Raw genomic sequence first — 11,946 nt, 5'->3', positions numbered from 1 at the left:
ATGCTTCATTTGAAATAGCAGAATAATGATTAGGACCAAAGAGATCCATGTGAAGCAATTCAAACGGGCGAGTGGTGGTCATGATAGTCTTTGCTGGATGCTTGGCCTTCATCATCTTCCCAGCTTCACAGGCTCCGCATAGGTGATCCTTGAGGAATTTGACATTCTCGATGCCAATGACATGCTTCTTCTTCGCAAGCGTGTGCAAATTCCTCATGCCTTCATGACCAAGTCGTCAATGCCAATGAAATGCTTCTGAAGCTTTTGCAAGTAAGCACACGGCTGGTTGTGGTCCTATGTAGAAATCAACAATATATAGGTCTCCTCTCCTAAACCCTTCGAAGACTTTAGAATTGTCAGCTTCCATAACCACAACACAACGGTACTTGCCAAAGACAACAACCATATCAAGATCACAAAGCATTGAGACAGACATAAGGTTGTATCCTAAGGACTCAACAAGCATGACTTTGTCCATGTGTCGATCCTTTGTAATCGCAACCTTACTTAGACCCAATACCTGACTTTTGCCTTTGTCAGCAAAGATGATATGCTTCATATGCGACGGAGATAATGGAGCATCCATCAATAGATTCTTGTCACCAGTCATGTGGTTTGTACAACCACTATCGAGGACCCACTCAGTGGCTTTGGGTTGATCATCCTGCAGACGAATTAGTGCAGCCTACAAACTCATATACTTCATCAGTGAAGAATATGACATCAATTCATCAGGTAAAAGAACTGATAAAGCAATATGAGGACGTGAGAAATGAAAGTTCATTCCTTCATGATTAGCCTGCGTCCTATCAGGCATGCTCAGGTCTCCAGCAAATTCTTCAGACGATTACGTGCGTCTGGAGACCTGACCCTACAGAAGAGATTAGTTCTTTTTCTTCACCACCCACATCTGAAGGGGTGGCAAAGAGTTCATCATTCTGCGAGCTCCATACGAGAAGGATGGCATAGAAGCCAATCCATTTCGTTTCACATAAGAGGGGTTAGAGTAAGCATAAGAGTACGCAGAGAAATTCTTCGAGGACTTATGGACATAATGATTTGAAGAATAATGCACATATCCATAATCCTTAGATCTTCCCTGCGAAACAGACAGGTTAGCACGATGATGTTCATATGAGGACTTTGATCCATATGAGGAATTTGGTCCGTATGAGGACTTGAATCCATATGAAGAATTTGGTCCATATGAAGAATTTGATCTGGGGTTCCTATTCTTCACAGGTGGCGTCATGATGACATTCACCTGAAGATTTTCAAGGCATCTTTTGGGAACCCAGATTTTCTTCATCGGGGAGCCGTTCCTGCAGTTAGTGCCAATATATCTAGCAAATACTTCACCATTCTGATTTTTGAACAGTTTATAGTTGGAATCAATTGACTCATCATCAGAATGAGGAGATTCACATGCAAATCCAGATAAGTTAGATGGATCAACTGGAGGTCCCTTTGCAGCAACCCATATAGTTTTGGGGTACTGCTCAGGCTTCCAATATGTACCATCAGCATTGAGTTTCCTTTCAAAGGCGATACCCTCTTTCCTAGGGTTCCTGTTGACGATCTTCTTTTTAAGCACATCACAAAGAGCGTGATGCCCTTTGAGGCTTTTGTACATGCTTGTCGTGTACAATTCCTTCAGCCCTGCATCATTAGTGATACTAGCAATGTCCTCAGATGAGGAATTAGTGATAGCAGAGGCATGCGAAGAATTTGAAACATTAGCAGCATTTGAACATTCAGGTGAAGAATTAGCAGATTCACATTCAATGCACTTCAAGCATGGAGGAACAAATTCTTCCTGAGAAGCGCTGATTTGTTGAGCAAGTAATGAATCACGCTCCTTCTGGAGATCTTCATAACTCACTCTTAGCTTCTCAAGGTCTTCCTTTCTTTGAAGAAATTCATAAGAAAGCTTTTCATGATCGGATAAGAGAGTGTTATGATGATCTTAAAGGGTGGCATACTTAGTATGAAGTCTCTGAAGACTTTCAGCCAAAGCTTTTGGCTGATCCATTTCTTCACCCAACATATCATCGCTCTTATTTAGCATGTAGTAAACCTTTTCCAAAGCTCTTTGTTATTTAGTGGCAAGGGAAGCAAGTTTGACATAGCTGGGTCCAAATTCATCACCAGATTCATCATCACTAGACTCGGATAGGTAGCATTCAGTTACCTCAGCATCCTTTGCCATAAGGCATGATGCAGAAGATGATGATTCTAGTTCGAATGTCATCGCTTTGAGAGATTCCTTGAAGTCCTCAAACCAAGGATCATGACAGGTTCGATGACCTTCATAGGCCTCAGAGAGATGGTCCCAGACGAGCTTCGCATGATCGAGATGCATGATATTCTTGAACTAATTTTGTGACAGACTGGAGCAGATGACATCGTTCGCCGTGAGGTTGAGAAGAGTGTACTTGCGAATGTCATCAACTTCCGCCATCTTGCACAGATCGGTCAGACCAATCTCAGTGACGGTCCATAGCTCGCTGTTCATCGCCATGAGGCATTTCTTCATCATGGCCTTCCACTTGGGATACTCGTGACCGTCAAAGATGGGGCATGTCACTTTCGTCATACCTGCGGTCAACATAACTAAAACTCCAGGCGGTTAAACCAAAATCACACAGAACAAGGGAGTACCTTGCTCTAATACCAATTGAAAGTGTGTTACATCGACTAGAGGGGGGTGAATAGGCGATTTTTATGGAATTCTTCACTGAGGAATTTGCTGGTGAGGAAATTCCTTAGCGAAGAACTACCAGCAGCGGAATGAGTACTTAAAAGTAAACATAACAGAATACAAGCATAGTCATCATGATGAAATGAAGACAGGGACAGAGTACAGAAGCGTAAACACAGGATAACACAGGATGAAGGCAAACAGACTGAAGAAACTGAACTGAGGAAATTGAGAAAGTCTTCAGTCAAAGTCTTCAAACATAGATATGAACAAGCACACAACACAGTTATGAGGAAATGAAAGAGTTGAGGAAATAGAACCAGTAAGCTTGGTGAAGACAATGATTTGGTAGACCAGTTCCAACTGCTGTCTCAGTTGTACGTCTGGTTGGAGCGGCTGAGTATTTAAACTCGAGGACACATAGTCCCGGACACCCAGTCCTGAACACGCAGCTCAGGACACCCAGTCCTCACCGTATTCTCCTTGAACTAAGGTCACACAGACCTCGTCCAATCACTCGTGGTAAGTCTTCAGGCGACTTCCAAACCTTCACAAACTTGGCCACTCGACGATCCACAATTCCTCTTGGATGCTCTAGACCGTGACGCCTAACCATCTGGAAGAAGCACAGTCTTCAAAGGTAACAAGCGTCGGATCCACGCAGGATCAACCTCTTCAGTGATGCTCAATCACTTGGGGTTTGTAGGTGTTTGGGTTTTGGGTTTTTGGTTTTTCCTCACTTGATGATTTTCGCTCAAAGTCCTGAGAGGATGGGTTGCTCTCAAATGACAAGTGTCAGTTTCTCTCGGAGCAGCCAACCAGCTAGTGGTTGTAGGGGGCGGCTATTTATAGCCTAGGGAGCAGCCCGACATGATAAGACATAAATGCCCTTCAATGATATGACCGTTAGGTGGATAGATATTTTGGGATAGCTGGCGCATAGCACAGCAACGGTTGGAATTTTGAGTAGCAAAATCCTCACGGCTATCATGTTCCTCACTCTGTAGGCAATCCGCACTAGCGAATTCCTAACTCCTCAGTCAGGACAAATTCCTCAAAGACTAGAAGAACTTCATCTCTGTCACTGAAGAAATTGAATGAACTGTATGAGATTTCCAATGGCTTCACTCGAAGGGGTTGGTAGGTGTAAGATTTTGAGTTGAGCATCACATGGAAATTTTTCCTTAGTATTTCGTCGACCCCCTTTAACAGTACGGTGTTTCCTATGACTCAAGAAAGAAAAAAACAAAACTATGAAAACGAAAGTCTTCAAGCTTCATATTCCTCGCATGAATATCAAGTCTTCATGGACACACCAATTTCTTCACTTTCAAAGTTTTCATGAAAGTCTTCAGAAATACCAAAATCTTCAGTCGAAGATATTCATTTTTAGTGGTCGACTTTTCCTGTAAATATCAAACTCCTCATAGACTTATAGACCTGTGTACACTCACAAACGCATTAGTCCCTTAACCTATAAGTCTTCAATAGACCAAAATCACTAAGGGGCACTAGATGCACTTATATCCAAACAATATGATAAATCTCTCTAACCAAGGTAGTAGGGACGAGGAGTAAACGGAGGGAGTAGTAAAATTTTCTCCTCGTCCTACGAGCCACCGCATGTGTGGGCGAGGGAGCGGGCGTAAGGCGTACAGTACTACTAGTAAGCAAGCTTCACCTCATCCTACGAGCCAACGCGCCCGTGGGCGGGGGAGACGGCGTACTAAGCAAGCTTCTCCTTGTTCTATGAGTTGACGGGACACATCAAAGGTACTCCGGAGTATAGAGCCTTGCCTCTAAGGTAGGCCCCACATGGTTTGCCTCTTTTTTAACATAACGCGTCAGGTCGCAATTTGTTTGTTCACCCGTGGTAGACGATCCCCCCTCCACCAAGTGGACAACCAGTACACGGTCAAATTACCACGTCGGCTGCCTTTTCGTACAAAAATGAGCTCCACCGTGTACCCGCGTGGGTGTGGTTGGGAAAGAGACGGGAGTACATGCGCCGTGCGTGCACCTCTTCTCTTCGTGAACGTCCCCCACCTACGTGGGTGTGTGTGATAGACACAAACCTATACAAATGGCTTGTGCGGAATAACTACTCTTCGTAAGCCATTGTAAGAGTGGACAAAATGGTGAAGGAGGAGATAGGGGAGCGGCGGAGGTGTGCGATTCTTGGCCAGCGTTTGGCCTCGTTTAAATAGGAGATTAAATAGATGGTGGACAGGAGGATCTCGGCCGGTGTTGCGTTTAATGCCGGCCCGGTCATGAATGGACGTCTGTCCAGAGTGTTGGAGATATGACCTAGAGGCAATCATGTATGATGATATTTCCTATGTGTTTATGAATAAAGATAGTCCTTGGACATTAGCAATGATGTGTTTGTGGGACTATGCATTGTATGATGACTTCCCTAAAAGGTCCCTAGTCGAAAGGGCTATGTGGATGCGCAGCCAACTAGACTAGCATATGACACGCTCGATGGCTTGGTCTCACTAGCCATGGAGCATTGGATGCTAACCGAATAATATGGACTTGGAAGGATCTGGTCGGATTCGACGTAGTCGGATCCGAGTCGAGATAAGGTCCGAGTCGGACAGACCCAACTATGAGACGCAACGATATGTCATATGTGTGTCTCTAGTACAACATATGTTCTATGTCCTAAGACCTGAGCTGACGCATGTACTCGGGATGGTGACAGACTTGCTTTGGGCCGACCATACGCTACTCCGTGACTGGGTAGTTATAAAGGTAGGTTTCGGGTTTGTCCAGAACCATACTGCGAGACGTGGTCAAGCAAGATGGGATTTGCCCCTCCGATCAGGAGAGATATACTCTAGGCCCCTCGTGTGATCCGACCAGGATAAGCATGGCCATGCGACAAAGATTATGAGATAATCTGGTTTGTGGTCGGCATCACTGGAACGAGAAAGAGCTCGGGCTAGCACAAGGATGACAGACTCGCCTTGAGCTCGACAACATATATCGTTTGGCAAAAGGAATGGAAGTGTGATGTACAGGTTCACTAACCAGCTTCATAGTCTGCTTGGTGTTAAGCATGCCTTGCTAAAGGCCGCTACCAACCGTGCAGTTCGGAGGTGATCTGAACTGTGACCAAGCCGACTTGAACCTAAGGGGTCGCGCGCTTAAGGGAAGGAACCTACAAGGTCGGATCCGAGGGCATTGGTCAGTTGTGATCCGAACTATATTCGGATAGTGGTCGAGTAGACTTATGGGCTTTAGGGTCCGTGCGAGCCCCAAGTGTTGAGCCCGCGATGGACGCCTATATGTAGTGGAGGTGCCACACACTCACACGGTTGATTGCTTCCGCGCTGTCACTAGGGTTTGCATGTGTTGCGAATAGACACCTCCACTCGCCGTCAGTTGTGTGATCGGACCTAGCAGTCCGCCGCACGACGTTCCTCCTGCACGCGCGGATATCATTAGAGGCGGTGCACTTGCGCCGCTCCGGTGAACCTATATGTGGGAGCCGACCACCAGTTGTACGAGGGAGATCGGACGAGGAGGATACGATCCACGCGGACGCGCTGCCCCAACTCTTCTCTGCTGCATGGCACTGCGTGTCTAGTGGTAACAAACTGTGATCCATCTCCCGAAGCATGTTCTTGGTTGTTCTGTGCGGAGGAAATTTTAATTTGCAGTCGACGCACCCTACCGAAGATCCCAACAGTGGTATCAGAGCCTCTGCTATAGGATTTGGATTCAGATCGTATGCATGTTAGATATGTGGAGGCAATAGATGAGATATGTTGTCATTGATAAGATTGGCCGTGTGCACGGTTGATGAGATCAACTGCACATGGATCGATGTGTCTATGTTTTCTGTTGATTGGGATCGATGAGGTCGTGACATGATCTACCCCTACCGGTCGGTTATCCGCCATCGGGGTTAACAGTGAAACGTAAATCCGAATTGGATTCATGATGATCGATGAGATTGGTCAGATCAGAGAATTCGGCATGAGCGGAGTTCAGATGTGTTCTGTAATTTCCGAAAACGCCAGGCGCCCGCTAACGTTAGCGGGACCACTGTGTGCGTAGCGCCTTGTATTTCGTACACGGTCACTCAAACCGGTAGAATACGATTCTATGCATAACTTTATTTTGCAGGGTTTGATGTAACTAGTATGGCTCATGTGTATGTGATGCATGTGTGTAAATTATACATGGCCTGCGTGTCAGGTTTGTCAGCCGGCAGGAGCCAAAGTGTTGTCATTATATTGTATAACGACATGCGTGTCGACTTGTGACTCTATGTAAAATTCATTACTAGATGTAGTAGTTGGATAATAGAGATCAGGTTGGTGGCTTGGTGTCCCGGCGTGATAAACAAGATGGAGTTCCTAGATGGTCATCGGAGTCAGAGCCAACCTAGAAGAACATCCATGAAGGAGCCATACTATTTCACAATATGTGTTTATTTGTGATTGTTATGCTTCCTTGTTTTCAATGCATGTTAGAATGGTAGAAAGATCCCTTGTGAATATCAAGCGAATGGCCATCCCCGATGTTGCACAATTGCACGTCAAGTACGTCTAGTAGTGGGCTCATAAAATTGGGGTGCTGCTAGGTGTCCTTGAATTGAAGGGTTCGTGTCGGACACGGACATGCACTGCATTAGGTTGACTTGACAAGGCTATCAAAACGGTTTTGGGCCTTGTGGCAAAAGAGGTCGGGAGCCGGGGTATGAGATACCTACCCGACCGACAGGAGTCGTATAGAGATACGATTAGCAAGGAGTTGCTTACCAGATAGGCATGTTGTCTAGCAGTGATGTTAAAGCTCACTAACCGCATGTGCTAGTCGGATCCTGAATCACTGAGAGTTTGCGGAGGGATGCTGACTTCAGTGGGAGTATTTCTGTTTAAGGCTAGAATTACTCTACATAAACGCATTGCTTAGTGATTGCATATTTTTCTGTTGTAGATCAATGGCACCACCTGCTCAACCCAACTTTGCATTGAAATCTATTCTGGAAAAGGATAAACTGAATGGATCAAACTTTACTAAAGTAGTGATCTAAACGCTCTTATATTTGTTTACAGAGGGAGTACCTGGTATAGAAATTTGAGAATTGTTCTCAAGCATGATAAAAGGAACATGTTCTAGAGGATCCGCTTCCAAAGGAACCTGCCGATAATGCTAGTACCACAACCAAGAATGCCTACCAGAAACTCGTTGATGAATCAAATGAGATTAGCTGCCTCATGCTGGCTTGTATGGAGCCCGATTTGCAGCAGCATTTCAAAGACGTTGGGGCTTTCGATATGATCAAGAGCTCAAGAGCATGTTTCAGGTGCAGGCTAGGACCGAAAGGTTTAACAACTGGCGATCCTTGATGGATTGTAAGCTGAAGGAAGGTGATCCACTGAGTCCGCATGTGATCAAGATGATTGGATATGTGCAAGGTTTGGATCGGTTGTGCTTCCCGCTCTTGGATGAGCTGGCTACTGATGCAGTTCTGGGTTCTCTTTTGCCCAGCTATGGGACGTTCATCTCGAACTATCATATGCATGGCATGGATAAGAAGCTCACTGAATTGCATGGGATGCTCAAAGTGGCAGAGCAGGATATTAAGAAAGGCACTCATCAAGTGTTGATGGTGCAGAAATCAGCTAAGTGCAAGAAGAGTTGGTCTAAGAAGAAGGCTAAGGCAAAAGGGCACGGAGATGGTAACCTCCGCCGCTGCGCCGAAGTCTGGACCGGACTCAAAGACCATTTGCTATCATTGCAAGCAAACTGGTCACTGGAAGAGGAATTGTAGCAAGTGGCTTGCAGAGCATGGAAAGAAGGCCGGGAATGCTGCTTCAGGCAAAGGTACACTTGTTGCATATGTTATAGACGTTTACCTTGCTGCCGTACCTAGTAGCTCTTGGGTATTTGATACCGGATCGGTTGTTCATATTTGCAACTCGATGCAAGGGCTGGTAAGAACTAGGCATGTGGCACAAGGAGAGAATGACATCAGGGTCGGCAACAAAGCAAGAGTTGTTGCGTTGGAGGTCGGCATGATGCAGCTCCAGCTTCCTTCTGGATTTATTTTGGAATTGAATAATTGTTATTACATTCTTGCACTTAGTCGGAACATTATTTCTGCCTCATGCTTGATGAGTCAGGGTTATGAATTCAATTTAAAGGACAATGGTTGTTCGATTTATTTGAATGGTATGTTCCATGGCTATGCACCCATTGTTGATGGGTTATTTATATCGAATCTAGAACAGGAACCGGTCTATAACGTGAATGTCAAGAGGCATAAGCCCAATGAGATAAATCAAACATACTTTTGGCATTGTCGGCTTGGACACATTAGTCTAAAACGCATGAAGAAGCTCCATGATGATGGACTACTAACTTCGACCGACTTTGGGTCATTTGAGACATGCGAATCATGCTTGCTCGGCAAGATGACTAAGTCTCCTTTCGTAAAGAGTTGTGAGAGGGCATCCGAGCTGTTGGAACTGATACAAAGTGATGTGTGTGGACCAATGAGCACAACTGCCAGAGGTGGCGATCAATACTTCGTGACTTTTACCAACGACTTGAGTAGAAACAGATATATCTATTTGATGAGGCAGAAGTCAGAGACTTTTGAAAAGTTCAAAGAGTTTCAAAACGAGGTGGAGAATCAGGTTGGCAAGACTATAAAACTTCTATGATCTGATCATGGAGGTGAGTACATGAGCCAGTAGTTTGATGATCATCTGAAAAGCAGAGGTATAGTACCTCAGCTCACACCTCCAGGTACGCCATAGGGAAATGGTGTAACAGAACGGAGGAATCGCACCTTGTTGGACATGGTTCGATCTATGATGAGCAAGTCAGATTTACCCTTGTCATTCTGGGGATACGCTCTAGAAACTGCAGCTTTCACACTTAACAGGGTACCATCAAAATCCGTAGACAAGACACCACATGAGATGTGGACCGGGAGGAGTCCCAGTTTGTCTTTTCTAAAGATTTGGGGTTGTGAAGCATTTGTCAAGAAACTTATGTCAGACAAGCTTACACCCAAGTCAGATAAATGCATATTCATGGGATATCCGAGGGAAACCTTGGGATATAACTTCTACAACTGGGAAGAGAACAAAGTGTTTGTTGCTCAGAACGGGGTTTTCCTTGAGAAAGAGTTTCTTAGTTGGGAGGCCAGTGGGTGGACGGTCTGACTCGAAGAAATTCGAGGACCACTCGGGGACGGCTCGGCTGGTGATGAGATCATACCGGAGTCAGTCAAGGAACCCGTAGTGGAAGCGGCATTGGAACCACAAAGGTCAGAAAGATTGCATAGAGTGTGTGATGTATTGTTGCTAGAAAGCAACGAGCCGGCCATATATGCGGAAGCGATGGTGAGCCTAGATTCCGAGGCATGGCTAGAGGCCATGAGATCCGAGTTAAAGTCCATGGACGAGAATCAAGTTTGGGGCTTGGTTATTCCGCCGCCTGGCGTAACGGCCATTGGTTGCAAATGGGTCTTTAAGAAGTAAACTGATGTGGATGGAAATGTTCAGATCCACAAAGCTCGGCTTGTCGCTAAGGGTTATGGACAAGTTCAAAGAATTCACTACGACGAGACTTACTCGCCGGTAGCGATGCTAAAGTCGGTGAGGATCGTACTAGCTATAGCTGCATATTTCGATTATGAGATATGGCAGATGGATGTCAAGACGGCTTTCCTTCATGGAAATTTAACCGAGGATGTGTATATGATACAGCCCGAGGGTTTTGTCGATCCGACTAGCACTAGTAAGGTATGCAAGCTCAAGAGATCCATTTATGGGTTGAGGCAAGCATCTCGGAGATGGAACATTCGTTTTGATGAGGTCATCACTGGTTTCGGCTTCATCAAAAGCGAAGAGGACTCTTGTTTATACAAGAAGTTAAGTGGGAGCTCGATAGTGTTTTTGATCTTGTATGTGGATGACATACTACTGATCGGAAATGATATTTCGATGCTGAACTTGGTCAAGGAGTCATTGAATGGCAAGTTCTCGATGAAGGACCTTGGTGAGGCAATGTACATTTTAGGCATTAATATCTATAGAGATAGATCAAGGAGGCTGCTTGGCTTAAGCCAGAGCACGTAAATAGATAAAGTGTTGAAGCGATTCAACATGAGTGAGGCAAAGAAAGGGTTCTTGCCACTCACATGGTATAAGGCTAAGTGAGCCTCAGAGTCCTTCGACATCTGATGAGCGAAGCAGGATGAGTAGGATTCCATATGCCTCGACAATCGGATCCATCATGTATGCCATGATATGTACGCGGCCCGATGTTGCTTTTGCAATAAGCCTAACAAGTAGATACCAGGCCAACCCAGGTGAGAGTCACTGGGCAGCGGTAAAGACTATTTTGAAGTACCTGAAAAGGACTAAAGAGATGTTCCTAGTTTATGGAGGTGAGGAAGAGCTCGTCGTAAGGGGTTACGCCGATGCTAGTTTCCAAACCGACAGAGATGATTGTCGATCACAGTCTGGATTCGTGTACATCATGAACGGAGGAGCAGTGAGCTGGATGAGTTCCAAGCAAGATACGGTGGCCGATTCTACTACAGAAGCCGAATACATTGCGGCTTGTGAAGCTCCAAAGGAAGGTGTTTGGATCCAGAACTTTCTGGATGATCTTGGTATTTTCCCAGCCTCGGTAAAACTGTTGGACCTTTATTGTGATAATTCTGGTGTCATCGCACAAGCCAAGGAGCCCAGGAATCACCACAAGGTCAGACACATAGATCGGAAATATCACCTGATACGAATGATCGTAAAGAGTGGTGATGTAGAGTTATGCAAAATTCACACGGATGCAAATGTTGTGGATCCGTTGACTAAGCCGCTTCCACAACCCAAGCATGAGGGCCACGTTAGAGCTGTGGGCATTCGATGTCTATTTGATTGACTCTAGTGCAAGTGGGAGATTGTTGGAGATATTCCCTAGAGGCAATCATGTATGATGATATTTCCTATGTGTTTATGAATAAAGATAGTCCTTGGAGATTATCAATGATGTGTATCAGCAAGTACGTGACTTGTTTGTGGGACTATGCATTGTATGATGACTGTCCTAAAAGGTCCCTAGTCGAAAGGGTTGTGTGGACGCGCAGCCAACTACACTAGCATATGAAACGGTCAATGGCTTGGTCTCACTAGCCATGGAGCATTGGATGCTAACCAGATAATATGGACTTGGAAGGATCTGGTCGGATTCGACGTAGTAGGATCCGA

This window comes from Triticum dicoccoides, chromosome 7A, assembly GCF_002162155.2.
Source record: "Triticum dicoccoides isolate Atlit2015 ecotype Zavitan chromosome 7A, WEW_v2.0, whole genome shotgun sequence".
Lineage (NCBI taxonomy): Eukaryota > Viridiplantae > Streptophyta > Magnoliopsida > Poales > Poaceae > Triticum > Triticum dicoccoides.
Note: the sequence above shows the minus strand (reverse complement) of the source record.